Genomic DNA, 19,571 nt, shown 5'->3' on the forward strand with positions numbered 1-19,571 from the left:
GTTTTGATTTGCATTTCTCTTATAATGAGTGATGTTGAGCATTTTTTCATGTGTTTGTTAGCCATCCGTGTGTCTTCTTTGGAGAAATGTCTACTTAGTTCTTTGCTCCATTTTTTGATTGGGTCGTTTATTTTTCTGGAATTGAGCTGCATAAGTTGCTTGTATATTTTTGAGATTAGTTGTTTGTCAGTTGCTTCATTTGCTATTATTTTCTCCCATTTCAAAGACTGTCTTTTCACCTTGCTTATAATTTCCTTTGTTGTGCAGAAGCTTTTAATTTTAATTAGATCCCATTTGTTTATTTTTACTTTTATTTCCAGTATTCTGGGAGGTGGATCATAGAGGATCCTGCTGTGATTTATGTCTGAGAGTGTTTTGCCTATGTTCTCCTCTAGGAGTTTTATAGTTTCTGGTCTTACATTTATATCTTTAACCCATTTTGAGTTTATTTTGTGAATGTTGTTAGAAAGTGTTCTAGTTTCATTCTTTTACAAGTGGTTGACCAGTTTTCCCAGCACCACTTGTTAAAGAGATTGTCTTTACTCCATTGTATATTCTTGCCTCCTTTATCGAAGATAAGGTGTCCATAGGTGTGTGGATTTATCTCTGGCCTTTCTATTTTGTTCCATTGATCTATATTTCTGTCTTTGTGCCAGTACCATACTGTCTTGATGACTGTGGCTTTGTAGTAGAGCCTGAAGTCAGGCAAGTTGATTCCTCCAGTTCCATTCTTCTTTCTCAAGATTTCTTTGGCTAGTCGAGTTTTTTTGTATTTCCATACAAATTGTGAAATTATTTGTTCTAGCTCTGTGAAAAATACCGCTGGTAGCTTGATAGGGATTGCATTGAATCTGTAGATGTCTTTGGGTAGTATACTCATTTTCACTATATTGATTCTTCCGATCCATGAACATGCTGTATTTCTCCATCTATTAGTGTCCTCTTTGATTTCTTTCATTAGTGTTTTATAGTTTTCTATATGTAGGTCTTTAGTTTCTTTAAGTAGATATATTCCCAAGTATTTTATTCTTTTCGTTGCAATGGTGAATGGGATTGTTTCCTTAATTTCTTTTTCTACTTTCTCATTATTAGTGTATAGGAATGCAAGGGATTTCTGTGTGTTGACTTTATATCCCACAACTTTACTGTATTAATTGATTGGCTCTAATAATTTTCTGATGGAGTCTTTAGGGTGTTCTATTTAGAGGATCATGTCAACTGCAAACAGTGAGAGTTTTACTTCTTCTTTTCCAATTTGGATTCCTTTTATTTCTTTTTCTGCTCTGATTGCTGTGGCCAAAACTTCCAGAACTATGTTGAATAGTAGCGGTGAAACTGGGCACCCTTGTCTTGTTCCTGACTTAGGGGAAATGCTTTCAATTTTTCACCATTGAGGATAATGTTTGCTGTGGGTTTATCATATATAGCTTTTATTATGTTGAGGTATGTTCCTTCTATTCCTGCTTTCTGGAGAGTTTTTATCATAAACGGATGTTGAATTTTGTCAAAGGCTTTCTCTGCATCTATTGAGATAATCATATAGCTTTTATTTTTCAATTTGTTAATGTGGTGAATTACATTGATTGATTTGCGGATATTGAAGAATCCTTGCATCGCTGGGATAAAGCCCACTTGGTCATGGTGTATGATCTTTTTAATGTGTTGCTGGATTCTGATTGCTAGAATTTTGTTAAGGATTTTTGTGTCTATATTCATCAGTGATATCTGCCTGTAGTTTTCTTTTCTTGTGGCATCTTTGTCAGGTTTTGGTATTAGGGTGATGGTGGCCTCATAGAATGAGTTTGGAAGTTGACCTTCCTCTGCAATTTTCTGGAAGAGTATGAGTAGGATAGGTGTTAGCTCTTCTCAAAATTTTTGGTAGAATTCAGCTGTGAAGCCATCTGGACCTGGGCTTTTGTTTGCTGGAAGATTTCTGATTACAATTTCAATTTCCGTGCTTGTGATGGGTCTGTTAAGATTTTCTATTTCTTCCTGAATCATTTTTGGAAAGTTGTACTTTTCAAAGAATTTGCCCATTTCTTCCACGTTGTCCATTTTATTGGCATATAATTGCTGATAGTAGTCTCTTATGATCATTTGTATTTCTGTGTTGTCTGTTGTGATCTCTCCATTTTCATTTCTAATTTTATTGATTTGATTTTTCTCCTTTTGTTTCTTGATGAGTCTGGCTAATGGTTTGTCAATTTTATTTATCCTTTGAAAGAACCAGCTTTTGGCTTTGTTGATTTTTGCTGTGGTCTCTTTTGTTTCTTTTGCATTTATTTCTGCCTTAATTTTAAAGATTTCTTTCCTTCTACTAATCCTGGTTTCTTCCTTTTCTAGTTGCTTTAGGTGTAGAGCTAGGTTATTTATTTGACTTTTTTCTTATTTCTTGAGGTATGCCTGTATTGCTATGAACTTTCCCCTTAACACCATTTTTACAGTGTCCCACAGGTTTTTGGGTTGTTGTGTTTTGATTTTCATTCATTTCTATCCATATTTTGATTTCTTTTTTGATCTCTTCTGTGATTTGTTGGTTATTCAGAAGCGTGTTTTTCAGCCTCCATATGTTGGAATTTTTAATAGTTTTTCTCCTGTAATTGAGATCTAATCTTAATGCATTATGGTCAGAAAAGATGCTTGGAATGATTTCAATTTTTTTGAATTTATCAAGGCTAGATTTATGGCCCAGGATGTGATCTATCCTGGAGAAGGTTCCGTGGGCACTTGAGAAAAAGGTAAATTCATTGTTTTAGGGTGAAATGTCCTATAGATATCAATTAGGTCCAACTGTTCTATTGCATCATTTAAAGTTTGTGTTTCCTTGTTAATTTTCTGCTTAATTGATCTGTCTATAGGTGTGAATGGGGTATTAAAGTCTCCCACTATTATTGTGTTATTGTTAATTTTCCCTTTCATACTTGTTAGCATTTTTCTTACATATTGCAGTACTCCTATGTTGGGTGCATATATATTAATAATTGTTATATCTTCTTCTTAGATTGATCCTTTGATCATTATGTAGTGTCCTTCTTTGTTTCTTTTCACAGCCTTTGTTTTAAAGTCTATTTTATCTGATATGAGTATAGCTACTCCTGCTTTCTTTTGGTCTCTATTTGTGTGGAATATCTTTTTTCAGCCATTCACTTTCAGTCTGTATGTGTCCCTTGTTTTGAGGTGGGTCTCTTGTAGACAACATATATAGGGATCTTGTTTTTGTATCCATACAGCCAGTCTTTGTCTTTTGGTTGGGGCATTCAACCCATTTACGTTTAAGGTAATTATTGATAAGTATGATCCCATTGCTATTTACTTTATTGTTTTGGGTTCGGGTTTATACAGCCTTTTTGTGTTTCCTGTCTAGAGAATATCCTTTAGCAATTGTTGGAGAGCTGGTTTGGTGGTGCTGAACTCTGTCAGCTTTTGCTTGTCTGTAAAGCTTTTGATTTTTTCCTTCATATTTGAATTAGATCCTTGCTGGGTACAGTAATCTGGGCTGTAGGTTATTGTCTTTCATCACTTTAAGTATGTCTTGCCATTCCCTCTTGGCCTGAAGAGTTTCTATTGAAAGATCAGCTGTTATCCTTATGGGAATCCCCTTGTGTGTTATTCGTTTTTCCCTTGTTGCTTTTAATATTTGTTCTTTGTGTTTGATCTTTGTTAATTTGATTAATATGGGTCTTGGGGCATTTCACCTTGGGTTTATCCTGTTTGGGACTCTCTGGGTTTCTTGGACTTGGGTGATTATTTCCTTCCCCATTTTAGGGAAGTTTTCAACTATTATCTCAGGTATTTTCTCATGATCTTTCTTTTTGTCTTCTTCTTCTGGGACTCCTATAATTCGAATGTTGGAGCGTTTCACACTGTCCTGGAGGTCTCTGAGATTGTCCTCATTTCTTTTAATTCATTTTTCTTTTTTCTTGTCTCTGATTCATTTATTTCTACCATTCTATCTTCTATTTCACTAATCCTGTCTTCTGCCTCCATTATTCTACTATTTGTTGCCTCCAGAGTGTTTCTGACCTCATTTATTGCATTATTCATTATATATTGACTCTTTTTTATTTCTTCTAGGTCCTTGTTAAACCTTTCTTGCATCTTTTCAATCCTTGTCTCCAGACTATTTATCTGTGATTCCATTTTGATTTCAAGATTTTGGATCATTTTCGCTATCATTATTCAGAATTCTTTATCAGGTAGATTCCCTATCTCTTTCTCTTTTGTTTGGTTTGGTGGGCATTTATCCCGTTCCTTTACCTGCTGGGTATCCCTCTAACTCTTCATTTTGGTTATATTACTGCATTTAGGGTGGCCTCTCTGTATTCTGGCAGTTTGTGGAGTTCTCTTTATTATGGAGTTTCCTCACTGTGGATGGAGTTGTGTCAGTGGCTTGTCAAGGTTTCTTGGTTAGGGAAGCTTGTGTCAGAGTTCAGGTGGCTGGAGCTGGATTTCTTCTCTCTGGAGTGCAATGAAGTGTCCAGTAATGAGTTATGAGATGTCAGTGGTTTTGGAGTAACTTGAGCTGCCTCTATATTGAAGCTCAGGGGTGTGTTCCTGTGTTGCTGGAGAATTTGCATGGTATGTCTTGCTTTGGAACTTGTTGGCCCTTGGGTGGTGCTTGGTTTCAGTGTAAGTATGGACGTGTTTGATGAGCTTCTATTGATTAATGTTCCCTGGAGTCAGGAGTTCTCTGATGTTGTCAGAATTTGGACTTAAGCCTCCTGCTTCTGGTTTTCAGTTTTATTTTTACAGTAGCCTCAAGATGTCTCCATCTATACAGCACAGATGATAAAACATCTACGTTAGAGACAAAGAGTTTCTTCACATTGAGGGACACCCAGAGAGGTTCACTGAGTTACATGGAGAAGAGAAGAGGGAGAGGGGAGTTAGAGGTGACTGGAATGAGATGAGGTGGGATCAGAAGAGGAGAGAGCAAGCTAGCCAGTACTCACTTCTTTATGTGTGCTCCACTGTCTGGACCACTCAGAGATGTTCACGGAGTTATACAGAGAAGAGGAGAGGGAGGAAGGAGACAGAGGTGGCCAGGAGGGTAAAAGAGGGAAATGAAAAGGAGAGAGACAGATCCATCCAGTAAACCGTTCCGTAAGTGTTATCCACCGTCTGGAACACACAGAGATTCACAGAGTTGGGTAGAGAAGAGAAGGGGGAGGGAGGAGACAGAGGCAACCTGGTGGAGAAAAAGGAGAGTCCAAAGGAGGAGAGAGCAGTCAAGTCAGTAATCTCGCTCTCAAGTAAAAATGGGTACTGAAGATTGGGTTTTTAAAGGTTCAAAATTGATAACAAATACCAAAAAGCAAAGATTAAAAATCTAGAGTAGAGGTTGGAATTTCAAAAATACAATATTAAACAAAAGAAGAAGTAGAAAGAAAAAAAAATGTCACAATAATTATTAAAAAAAAACACAAAAAATATATATGGTGTTTGCTTAAGAACTTAAAAATTTTAAAATGTTAAAATTAAAAAAAATTTTAAAAAGAAGAAAAAGAAAACAAGAAAAAAAAAACAAAAAAAGAATGATCATAAAAATAATAAAGGTATATCTGGGATTTTCTCTGGTGTTGTGGGCAGTGTGGGGTCAGTTCATTTTCGGATAGTTCCTTGGTCTGGCTTATATTTCTTAAGATCTATACTTCCAAGGCTGTTCCATCTGTTTTAGCTTCTTCTGTTTTCTGGTCTCTTCAGTGTCTGTTTTCTGCCCTGACACAAGGGGGATGGTGGTGGACATTTTTTTTTTTTTTTTAGGCTCACTTGTTCAGTCGCGCTGTGGGGTGGGAGGGATGCTGCAAACAAATAACACTGGCGTGTGCTCTTAATTTCTCAGCTACGCTGGGCCTGCCCCTGCTCACGGCGCACACCACTCAGGCTCTAGGTTGCTCTGCCGGGAACCATCTGCATGCACCTCCCTGGTCTAAGCCGCTCAGGCTCAGGCACTCAGGTAGTTCTCAGAGGTACAGACTCAGTTGGGCCTGCGTTTTGCGCCCTTCCTAGGTCCCAGCAGCTCGGGTGTTTGGTGAGTGTGGTCACTGCAACTTATCACCTTTCCTGTCCCTGCTGCTCAGTTTTCTGGGTGTACAACTGGCGCTCCTTCTTAGGCAGATGGTGACTGTCCGGAACCCCAAGAAGTCTTAGTTAGCAAAGAAGCTTGCTTGCAGTTTGGAAGTTAATGTTTCTCTGGGGCTGAGGTTGCCCCCTTCCGGCCCTTCCAGCTCTGGCTGCCTGTCACCAGAGGGGGATGGTCTGCAGCCAGCTAATTCTGTACCTTCCTTTGTTCTGTGCGCGGTCCTAGCAGTGTCTTATGTTAGAGCTTTTCACATGGTATCTATTTCACAGTCTGGTTTGCTAGCCCAAGTTAGTTCGCTCTGGTTACGCTCAGGGCATTCCAGCCCAGATTCTTAAAAAGCACTGCAGCCTGCGCCTCCCTGCCCAGCCCCAACTTGCTAGTGGAGGGTGCAGGTGTCTGCGCTGCTTCTCTGCTGGCGGAGTTACCACTGGGCTCGTAATCTGTTGCTTTTAACTATTTATTTATTTTTCCTCCCTTTATGTTGCCCTCTGTGCTTCCAAAGCTCGCCACAGACTCAGCAGTGAGAGTGTTTCCTGGTGTTTGGAAACGTCTCTCTTTTTAAGACTCCCTTCCTGGGACAGAGCTCCCTCCCTACCTCTTTTGTCTCTTTTTTCTGTCTTTTATATTTTTTCCTACCTATTTTTGAAGACAATGATCTGCTTTTCTGGGTATCTGATGTCCTCTGCCAGCATTCAGAAGTTGTTTTGTGAAGTTTACTCAGCATTGAAATGTTCTTTTGATGAATTTGTGAGGGAGAAAGTGGTCTCCCCATCCTACTCCTCCACCATCTTAGGACTGCCCTCTCTATTTTATATTAAACAGTATGGGAAATATTGCAATCATTTCTTACTATATAAGGACTTAATTTCCATGCTCTACTTGGACCTCTGAAAGATTGATTCCAGTGGGAATGGAGAATTTGCCAAACTTACACACTTCCCTATGTCAGTAACCAAAGGTTTGATCATATTCCATCATAAATACTCCTCAATCTCAACAGCATAAAACAAAAGTGTATTTCTCCCCTTTATGTTTTGTGCCTACTAAAACTCAGTGATGGGTGGAGGGTGGGCAGTTTCCTAATCATCTGTCCTTTAACAAAACTGACAGAGAAGCCTCCAGCAAATGTTGTTGAATGCCATTCCAGGAGAAATGTTATTCCAGAGGTCTTTAGTTTAAGTAAATTCCTGACATGAGAATGTCATGCATCACTTATGCTTATGTAAAAATCATGGCTAGAACAACTAAACTGTTCCCACTCAAGGACAAGCAGGTCCAAAAATTAAATCCCAGCATTGTCCTCAAAAGGGAAAAGAGATATTTGGTAAACAGTAACTGTTATAGTTCTCCTCCCTGGCTATCAAAAGATCCACTTACACTCCTTCCCGCACTCGAAATGTTACCCTTCCCTCACTTTTCAAGGAACCATCCAATTCCTGCATCAAGCCAGAGTCAAGGAAATAGGGAGACAAATGCTAGTTTCTTCAAGAATTCTGGGTATCATATCCAGAAGGTTGTCAAAGGTTGAGATTTTAGGTCACAAAAAGCCCTAAAAAGCCCTAATCCAATTTATATGGTGTTTTCTTTCTTTCTTTCTTTCTTTCTTTTTTATTTTTTTTTTTTTGGTGCTTTCCACAAGCTTATCCAACTTCCTACTAGAAGAGCTTCTACTCAGTTTAATGTGGTAATAATTTTGCAAAGTACTTTTCTTTATTTTTTTGGAGACATACATCTCTAGAACTTGAAAAAAAATATTCTTGCACATGGGCCTTATCAGATTTTAGAAAGAAAGACATAATTCCTTCCCCTGAAAGAATTTCCTGGACATTACTTCACACAATTAAGAGGGTTTAGTAATGAGAATATGAGTGTGAATCTCTTCAAGAAAATTAGAGACACCAAGGGAATATTTCATGCAAAGATGGGCTAGAAAAAGGACAGAAATGGTATGGACCTAAAAGAAGCAGAAGATATTGAGAAGAGGTGGCAAGAATACACAGAAGAACTATACAAAAAAGATCTTCATGACCAAGAAAATCATGATGGTGATGTCTGATCACTCACCTAGAGCCAGACATCCTGGAATGTGAAGTCAAGTGGGCCTTAGAAAGCATCACTACGAACAAAGCTAGTGGAGATGATGGAATTCCAGTGGAGCTATTTCAAATCATGAAAGATGATGCTGTGAAAGTGCTGCACTCAATATGCCACCAAATTTGGAAAACTCAGCAGTGGCCACAGGACTGGAAAAGGTCAGTTTTCATTCCAATTCCAAAGAAAGGCAATGCCAAAGAATGCTCAAACTACCGCACAATTGCATTCATCTCACATGCTAGTAAAGTAATGCTCAAAATTCTCCAAGCCAGGCTTCACCAATACGTGAACCGTGAACTTCCAGATGTTCAAGCTGGTTTCAGAAAAGGCAGAGGAATCACAGATCAAATTGCCAACATCTGCTGGATCATCAAAAAGGCAAGAGAGTTCCAGAAAAACATCTATTTATGTTTATTGACTATTTCAAAGCCTTTGACTGTATGGGTCACAATAAACTGTGGAAAATTCTGAAAGAGATGGGAATACCAGACCACCTGACCTGCCTCTTGAGAAACCTATATGCAGATCAGGAAGCAACAGTTAGAACTGAACATGGAACAACAGACTGGTTCCAAACAGGATAAGGAGTACGTCAAGGCTGTATATTGTCACCCTGCTTATTTAACTTATAGGCAGAGTACATCATAAGAAACTCTGGGCTGGAAGAAGCACAAGCTGGAATCAAGATTTCCAGGACTAATATCAATAACCTCAAATATGCAGATGACACCACCCTTATGGCTGAAAGTGAAGAGGAACTAAAAAGCCTCTTGATAAAAGTAAAAGAGGAGAGTGAAAAAGTTGGCTTAAAGCTCAACATTCAGAAAACGAAGATCATGGCATCCGGTCCCATCACTCCATGGGAAATAGATGGAGAAACAGTGGAAACAGTGTAGACTTCATTTTGGGGGGCTCCAAAATCACTGCAGATGGTGACTGCAGCTATGAAATTAAAAGACGCTTACTCCTTGGAAGAAAAGTTATGACCAGCCTAGATAACATATTCAAAAGCAGCGACATTACTTTGCCAACAAAGGTCCATCTAGTCAAGGCTATGGTTTTTCCAGTGGTCATGTACGGATGTGAGTGTTGGGCTGTGAAAAAGGCTGAGCACTGACGAATTGATGCTTTTGAACTGTGGTGTTGGAGAAGACTGTTGAGAGTCCCTTGGACTGCAAGGAGATCCAACCAGTCCATTCTGAAGGAGATCAGCCCTGGGATTTCTTTGGGGGAAATGATGCTGAAGCTGAAACTCCAATACTTTGGCCACCTCATGCGAAGAGTTGACTCATTGGAAAAGACTCTGATATGGGAGGGATTGGAGCCAGGATTAGAAGGGGACGACAGTGGATGAGATGGCTGGATGGCATCACTGACTCGATGGACATAAGTCTGCGTGAACTCCGAGGGGTTGGTGATTGACAGGGAGGCCTGGCGTTCTGCAATTCATGGGGTCACAAAGAGCTGGACGCGACTGAGCAACTGAACTGAACTGAACGGATGACTAGTGATCTCAATCATTTAGAAAGTTAAGTTCTAAGTAGACTTTGTTGCTCAAAACTTTTTCCATTTTATATTTTACACATTGGAGATGAAAGCAGTTGTCTCCTCTAAATCAGCCGCCAAATCTGAACCCTCTATTTCTTTTCATTTTTCTTTGTAACAACAACCAATTATTTCATGTTTGTCTCTTCCTAGTAGTACTTTGTACATATAGCTGATACCAATGAGCAAAGGCTAGTAGCCTTCTATTTTCTAATCTCTTAGTTTAGAATATAAGGCCTTAAGCACATTATTTCTTTTTAACACCATTTCAGGCAACACGTTTACTAAGTATTTTGCCACTGCATTGAAAATCCCATTCTCCAATCGTCTAATTATAGCTTTTTCCCTGCTTACCACACGGTCTATAATTGATGCTATTACAGCAGCATTATCCTGTCTCAGTACCAATCTCTGTATCTTAAGGATCGACTGAATCATGCTATGCGCTAAGTCACTTTAGTTGTGTCCGACTCTTTGCGACCCTATGGAATATAGCCTGCCACGCTCCTCTGTCCATGGGATTCCCCAGGTAAGAATACTGGAATGAGTTGCCATGCCCTCCTCCGGAGGACCTTCCTGACCCAGGGATCTAACTCGTTTCTCTTACATCTCCTACATTAGCAGGCAGGTTCTTTACCACTAGCACCACCTGGGAAGCCTGAATCATGCTATGGTAACAACAAAAAAACAAAAAAAAATTCAAAATCTTACTAGCTTACACAACACAAATTTATTTGTTGATTACACTATACTTTATCAAAGATGAAGAGAGAATTTTCTCAAGATTATGGAGTAGGCACAACTTTAAACATTGCTAGTTATCATCACCAAGTTGTTGGTGGGGGGGGAGGAGGTTTTGGAAAGAATCAAAAAATAATAATTAAATGCTCAGTCTGGAAGTATCATTGTCATTACCTATATTCAATCACATAGTTACGAAATTTTATAACAAAATAAAAAAATGCACATCTAACATGTGACTGGAAGGGAGGAGAGCTGGAAATATTTGGCTAATAACCACAGTCACTGGTAGGACATACCCTTCAAAATGATCTAAGTGGACTGGTGAAAAACTATATATAATAGTATAAGGGCAAAGTATATAACTTATAAAATATATAAAATTTAAGTTAAAAATAAACACATAATGAATGGGCAATATTAGGCTACTAACTCTTACTGAAACTAAAATAAATTTTTAAATACTGACGTTAGGCATTAATTGAAATTTCTCAATTGAATGATGACAAATTACATACTTCCTCCATTTAATGAAGTCTTGAAAAGTGAAAGTGAAGTCGCTCAGTCGTGTCCTACTCTTTGTGACCCCATGGATGGTAGCCTACCAGGCTCTGCCGTCAATGGGATTTTCCAGGCAGGAATACTGGAGTGGGCTGCCGTTTCCTTCTCCAGGGTATATTCCCAACCCAGGGATTGAACCCAGGTCTCCTGAATTGCAGACAGACGCTTTACCATCTGAGCCACTAGGAAATAAAAACCTTTCTTCCAGAAAGCAATGACTATAGAGTAATGTCAGTTTCTATATTTATAAAAATGTAAGTATGCATTGCATATGTATCACATATGCCACTTTATTCATGACTCTGAATATATAACTTTTAGATATTTTATAGAGATAGTCAATGTTCCTGAGATATATTTTAAATTGCTTTATTTATTGAAAATTTATATTACTTATTATAAATAAAACAACTATTGTAAATAAAGTTCAAATTTGGAGATTAGTTGAATAAATGTTAAGAAAAAGATAAAGTATTAAGTATATCAAAAAGACTGTATTAGTTCTCATGCAATGCATAAATCATATTAAGTTCTTATCAACTTTTGTAACAAGAAAACTTTAAACTGTTTGTTGTTTCCGTGCTGTGTGCTGTGCTTAGTTACTCAGTCATGTCCAACTCTTTGTGACCCCATGGACTGCAGTATGTCAGGCTCCTCTGTCCATGGGGATTCTCCAGGCAAAAATACTGGAGTGAGGATCTTCCCAACCCGGGGATCAAACCCAGGTCTCCCGCATAGCAGTCAGATTCTTTACCAAATGAGCCACCAGAGAAGCCTGAAATGGAAAGTGAAGGTGTTCTGTGCTTAGTCGTTCGGTCATGTCCGACTCTTTGTGACTCCATGGACTTCAGCTTGCCAGGGTCCTCTGCTGTTTCTGTAAATACACATTAACACTTAATCTCATATTTACACATCAGAGATCTGCATTTAATATCAGCATTCATCTTAATATGAGTGTTATTTTTTGAGGGTGCAGAATTGTGATTTGAACAAATGTATGTATGAATTTTGCCAGTACTTTAATGTGACCAAATCAGCTCATTCTAGTCTGTGTTGAGGTACCTCAGCTCTCTGCTTCCTCTCTTCTAGCCCTACACATTCTATCTGGGAAATAACTCCTATTCACCTGTGAGGATTCTATTAATAGTTCATTATTTTCAATCAAGTCTTACTTTAGAGTCTTCATATGCATATGCCATATATCAATGATTATTTCCTGATGTAGAATGAATACTTTAACTGAGAAGAAACCTATCACTCCAACTTCATAGACTTTTAGACATCTGCCACATGCTGTAGAAATCTTTGGAGGATTAAAGTTGTTTTTTTTTTTAATGGTATTATTTAGATATTATATATTAAATATATATTATACATATAACTGTATTTTCTATATAATAAAATTATTTTTATAATTAATATAAAAATAAATTTGTATTTTAAAATTAGAATTTTTTAAGTCTTTTAAAAAATTTTCTGATACTTTTCTGCTATTCTGTTCCTTGAGTTTTATAACTGCTTAAAGATTGTCATATGCACCAAAGGAAATTATTAAGCTAGTCATGAAAATGACTTCTTGATTCATGGGTTCAATGGATTCTTGAATGTTAAATGACAAAATACTGTCCATTAAAGTTCTTGAGTACATGATTTTCTTATTGCTCTATTCAGAAATTTCAAGATTGGATTAAACTCTTATGAAATACTTGCCTTTTCTAGACATCTTTGTGACATTAGCATCTTCATGCACATATGAATGTTGTTGTTATTGTTCAACCCTTCATTCATGCCCAACTGTCTGCTACCCCATGGACTATAGCTTGCCAGTCTTCCCTGTCCTTCACCATCTCCAGGAGCTTGCTCAAATTCATGTCCATTGAGTCAGTGATGCCATTCAACCATCTTGTTCTCTGTCGTCCCCTTCTACTCACTGATATTTAATGAATTGATGTTAAATAAGGATTGCCCCTACATATTTTTTTTTTAATTACGAGGTAAAGATGATCATCAGGAAAGCATAAAAGTCTTCTTCGGTCACTGTTAAGCATTTTATTGATGATAATCTCTGCCTCAATTTCTATCTATAGGTTAATACACAGCTAATAAAAAGGAAAAATGCATCTTTTCAGTCATTATTTCTTTACTGATGACTTCTTTGTTTTCCATTTACACAATTAGTAAAACCCTTGTCCTTAGATAATTTACCTCAATGATTACAAACATGTGAAAAGAATTCTAGAATGTAGAGTTTTATTAGTAATTTAACTCTTTTTCTTCTTTGACCAAACATGTTCTTTTGGTAAAGTAATAAAAAAATAAAGTTAACTACAAGTGATATCAAGGATGTGAATAACCAAGCAAATTTATTATCTTGCCTGTCTTCCTAGTACTTCCCACAGACTAACAGACACATAGACACATAAGCTGTCCCCTCTTGCACCTATTCAGTCAGTTCAGTTCAGTTCAGTCGCTCAGTCGTGTCTGACTCTTTGCAACCCCATGAATCGCAGTAGGCCAGATCTCCCTGTCCATCACCAACTCCCAGAGTTCACCCAGACTCATGTGCAACAAGTCGGTGATGCCATCCAGCCATCTCATCCTCTCTCGTCCCCTTCTCTTCCTGCCCCAATCCTTCCCAGCATCAGGGTCTTTTCCAAAGAGTCAACTCTTTGCATGAGGTGGCCAAATATTGGAGTTTCAGCCTCAGCATCAGTCCTGCCAATGAACACCCAGGACTGGTCTCCTTTAGGATGGACTGGTTGGATCTCCTTGCAGTCCAAGGGACTCTCAAGAGTCTTCTCTAGCACTACAGTTCAAAACCATCAATTCTTTGGCACTCAGCTTTCTTCACAGTCCAACTCACATCCATACATGACCACTGGAAAAACTATAGACTTCAGAAAAAACAAGACTGGGAGCTGACTGTGGCTCAGATCATGAACTCCTTATTGCCAAATTCAGACTTAAATTAAAGAAAGTAGGGAAATAGATTTAAAGAACTAGATCTGATAGACAGAGTGCCTGATGAACTATGGATGGAGGTTCATAACACTGTACAGGAGACAGAGATCAAGACCATCCCCATGGAAAAGAAATGCAAAAAGGCAAAATGGCTGTCTGAGGAGGCCTTACAAATAGCTGTGAAAGAAGAGAAGAGAAAAGCAAAGGGGAAAAGAAAAGATATTTCTATTTGAATGCAGAGTTCCAAAGAATAGCAAAGAGAGATAAAAAAGCCTTCCTCTGCAATCAATGCAAAGAAATAGGGTAAAACAATAGAATGGAAAAGACTAGAGGTCTCTTCAAGAAAATTAGAGCTACCAAGGGAACATTTCATACAAAGATGGGCTTGATAAAGGACAGAAATGGTATGGACCTAGCAGAAGCAGAAGATATTAAGAAGAGGTGGCAAGAATACACAGAAGAACTGTACAAAAAAGATAATCATGACCCAGAAAATCATGATGGTATTATCACTCACTTAGAGCCAGACATCCTGGAATGTGAAGTCAAGTGGGCCTTAGAAAGCATCACTACGAACAAAGCTAGTGGAGGTGATGGAATTCCAGTTGAAAGTGAAAGTGAAGTCGCTCAGTTGCGTCTGACTCTTTGCGACCCCATGGACTGTAGCCTACCAGGCTCCTCTGCCCGTGGGATTCTCCAGGCAAGAGTACTGGAGTGGGTTGCCGTTGCCTTCTCCAGGAGATCCTCCCAACCCAGGGAATGACCCCGGGTCTCCCGCATTGCAGGCAGATGCTTTACCATCTGACCAACCAGGGAAGACTAAATTCCAGTTGAGCTATTTCAAATCTTGAAAGATGAGAAAGTGCTGCACTCAATATGCCACCAAATTTGGAAAACTCAGCAGTGGCCACAGGACTGGAAAAGCTCAGTTTTCATTCCAATTCCAAAGAAAGGCAATGCCAAAGAATGCTCAAACTACCGCACAATTGCACTCATCTCACATGCTAGTAAAGTAATGCTCAAAATTCTCCAAGCCAGGCTTCAGCAATACATGAACCATGAACTTCCAGATATTCAAGCTGATTTTAGAAAAGGTAGAGGAACCAGAGATCAAATTGCCAACATCCACTGGATCATAGAAAAAGCAAGAGAGTTCCAGAAAAATCTATGGCTGCTTTATTGCACCTATTAAGTTGCTACAAAAGTAACTGCAGTTTTGGAGCATGAATTTTAAATCATTATAAATAGGCTCAAACACATCTTTGTTAATCAAAATAGAAACCATTGCAATCAACACAGTTGTGTCAATGAGAAATAAGTTTGTTTATTCTTGTAGCATAAAAATCCATGCTTCAGGATTTAACAAACTCTTAGAAATCTTTTTTTTTTTTTTTTTTTTTTGCCTTCTACTGGTTGTGGAAGCATTTTCCCTGTAATAAGTTGTCAAGATGCTTGAAGAAGTGGTAGTCGGTGAGAGGTCAGGTGAATATGGCAGATGAGTCAAAACTTTATAGCCGAATTCAGTCAACTTCTGAAATGTTGGCTGTGCAACTTGCAGTTAGGCATTGTCGTGGATAATTGGGCACATTCTATTGACAATGCCAGCTGCAGGCATTGCAATTTTTGGTATATCTCATCAATTTGCTAAGCATATTTCTCAGAGGTAATGGTTTTGTTAGGATTCAGAAATTTGTAGTGGATCAGATGGGCAGCAGACGAGCAAACAGTGACCATGACTTTTTTTTTTTTTTTTTTTTTGGTACAGGTTTGGCTTGGGGAAGTGCTTTGGAGCTTCTTCTCAGTCCAACCACAGAGCTGGTCATTGTTGATTGTCATCACATGTCACAATCCAATCAAGAAATGCTCTTCTGTTGTGGTGTAGAATAAGAGAAGATGACATTTCAAAACAATTTTTTTTTTCAGTCAGCTCACAAGGCACTTACTTATTGAGCTTTTTTACCATTCCAGTTTGCTTCAAATGCCAAATTACTGTAGAATGGTTGACTCTGATTTCTTCAGCAACTTTACCAGTAGTTGTAAGAGGCTCGACTTCATTGATGGCTCTCAGTTTGTCGCTGTCAACTTCCAATGGCTGATCACTGCACTTCTAGTCTTCAAGGCTCTTGGCTCCTTTGTAAAACTTCTTGAACTACTACTGCACTGTGTGTTCATTAGCAGTTCCTGGGCCAAATTTGTTATTGATGTTGCTAGCTGTCTCCGCTGGAGAAAGAAATGGCAACCCATTCCACTGTTCTTGCTTGGAGAATCCCAGGGACAGGGGAGCGTGGTGGGCATCCATCCATGGGGTCGCAGAGTCGGACATGACTGAAGCGACTTAGCAGCAGCTGTCTCTGCTGCTTTACCACCCATTTTGAACTTGAGTAAAAGAATCGCTCAAATTTGCTTTTTGTCTACCATTTCTATAGTCTAAAATAAATATAAAATAAACAGCATGTAATGTTATTAGCAAAAAAATGAATCAAGAAATGTGCATTATAGAGGATCCTGCTGCAATTTCAGCATGATCCTCTATGATCCACCTCCCAGAATTCTGGAAATAAAAGCAAAAATAAACAAATGGGATCTAATTAAAATTAAAAGCTTCTGCACAACAAAGGAAAATATAAGCAAGGTGAAAAGACAGCCTTCTGAATGGGGGAAAATAATAGCAAATGAAGCAACTGACAAACAACTAATCTCAAAAATATACAAGCAACTTATGCAGCTCAATTCCAGAAAAATAAATGACCCAATCAAAAAATGGGCCAAAGAACTAAATAGACATTTCTCCAAAGAAGACATACGGATGGCTAACAAACACATGAAAAGATGCTCAACATCACTCATTATCAGAGAAATGCAAATCAAAACCACAATGAGGTACCACTTCACACCAGTCAGAATGGCTGCGATCCAAAAATCTGCAAGCAATAAATCCTGGAGAGGGTGGGGAGAAAAGGGAACCCTTCTACACTGTTGGTGGGAATGCAAACTAGTCCAGCCACTATGGAGAACAGTGTGGAGATTCCTTAAAAAATTGCAAATAGAACTACCTTATGACCCACCAATCCCACTGCTGGGCATACACACCGAGGAAACCAGAATTGAAAGAGACACATGTACCCCAATGTTCATCGCAGCACTGTTTATAATAGCCAGGACATGGAAACAACCTAGATGTCCATCAGCAGATGAATGGATAAGAAAGCAGTGGTACATATACACAATGGAGTATTACTCAGCCGTTAAAAAAGAATACATTTGAATCAGTTCTGATGAGATGGATGAAACTGGAGCCGATTATACAGAGTGAAGTAAGCCAGAAAGAAAAACACCAATACAGTATACTAACACATATATATGGAATCTAGAAAGATGGCAATGACGACCCTGTATGCAAGACAGGAAAAAAGACACAGCTGTGTATAATGAACTTTTGGACTCAGAGGGAGAGGGAGAGGGTGGGATGATTTGGGAGAATGGCATTGAAACATGTATACTATCATGTAAGAATCGAATCGCCAGTCTGTGTCTGACGCAGGATACAGCATGCTTGGGGCTGGTGCATGGGGATGACCCACTGAGATGTTATGGGGAGGGAGGTGGGAGGGGGGTTCATGTTTGGGAACACATGTAAGAATTAAAGATTTTAAGATTAAAAAAAAAGTGAAAAAAAAAAGAAATGTGCATCAAAATGAATGTATAACATAAGCAAATTTACTTAAGAAGTAATGTTCAACAATGTAAAGTTCAACAAGTGTAAAAACAGTTCAAAGTTCAACAATGTAAAACTGCAATTACTTTTGCACCAACCTAAATTTCAGTGTGAGTTGAGTTACTTCACTTTACACGCAAATAGCACTGGGGTTTATTTCCATTTGTTTATCTGTAATGACTTTAGGGAAAATGTCTCTGTGAGATTCTGGAATTAATGTCTGCTTCTAATCAAATTATGTTCTTAAATATCTTGTATCCTGAGTTTCTATAGAAAGTAGCTGCACATTGAATTCTCAATAAAACTATTGACATAATTCCATGTACCTATATTTCTTCTTTTCATATTTTATATAAATGCTCAGAGTTTATATTGAATAGGTTTCATTTTACAAACACAACCAAATTTATTTTATCATTCATTCACTAATATCTATTGAGTTCCTTGAATGAAGTCAGACACCATGCTAGGTACAGTATATAGAACTGTGACTAAAGCTGTCACAGTTTCTGTCCTGGCAATAGAAACATAAAATAACAAGTAACTCAATTAATCCGTATTACCATCTAACCTTCACTTACATTCAGAAACAACATCAGCAAGTGATGGGAACATTTGTTCTTTAAATCAGTTATAAAAACAGATCTCAGCTTTGATATTAGGTTCCTCATAGATCAATATTTATCATTGTGTTACATTTTACATATATTATTTGTAATTTTGTTTTAATTGATTATATATATATATACAATACTATAAAACTAATGAATTATCTAAATTTCTGCTTATAAATTCATTATGAAAAGTTATAAAATTCACTGATATAATTTTGATGGTTCTGAATAAAATATTCAATATTAATTTTGAGGGGATTAAGCATATATATTTTTCTTTTACAGTAGCTAATTTCAGAAATTTACATACCTCAAATGTTTCTATAATTATATATTTGGGAACTCATACTAATTTTCCAGAGTGAAAGTGAAAGCCACTCAATCGTGTCTGACTTTTTGTAACCCCATAGACTATACAGTCCATGGAATTCTCCAGGCCAGCATACTGGAATGGGCAGCCTTTCCCTTCTCCAGGGGATCTTCCCAACACAGGGACTGAACCCAGATCTCCCACACTGCAGGCAGATTCTTTACCAGCTGAGCCACAAGGGAAGACCAAGAATACTGGAGTGGGTAGCCTATCCCTTCTCCAGCAGATCTTCCTGATCCAGGAATCAAACCAGGGTCTCCTGCATTGCAGGCAGATTCTTTACCAACTGAGCTATCAGGAAAGCCCCAATTTACCACAGTAATTGATCTTAATTTCACTTTTTAGTGAATAAACACAAATTATACTGGACAAGGTCCCAGTGTGAAGATCAGTAAGTGTCAGTTCCATACTGTTGCTGCTAAGTCGCTTCAGTTGTGTCCGACTCTGTGTGACCTCATAGACGGCAGCCCACCATGCTCCCCCGTCCCTGGGATTCTCCAGTCAAGAATACTGGAGTGGGTTGCCATTGCCTTCTCCAATGCAAGAAAGTGAAATGTGAAAGTGAAGCTGTTCAGTCATGTCCAACTCCTAGCGACCCCATGGACTGCAGCCTACCAGGCTCCTCTGTCCATGGGATTTTCCAAGCAACAGTACTACTGAGAGCTAAAAAGAAAATTTTGGTAAGAGTCTAAACATCAGTCTGAGAGGAATGACAACCTCTAGATCATTTACAAAATATCTTTTTTTTTTATGGCAAATGAAAGTGAATAATGTTGAGAGATGATAGGAAACTTGCAGCCTTTCAAGGACAACTGAGTGGTATCAATGTGGGAGAAACTTAGGGACCCAACGATATAGACAGCAGCAGAACAGAGTGCTTGAGATATG

This window comes from Capricornis sumatraensis, chromosome 2 (assembly GCF_032405125.1).
Source record: "Capricornis sumatraensis isolate serow.1 chromosome 2, serow.2, whole genome shotgun sequence".
NCBI classification, from domain to species: Eukaryota; Metazoa; Chordata; class Mammalia; order Artiodactyla; family Bovidae; genus Capricornis; species Capricornis sumatraensis.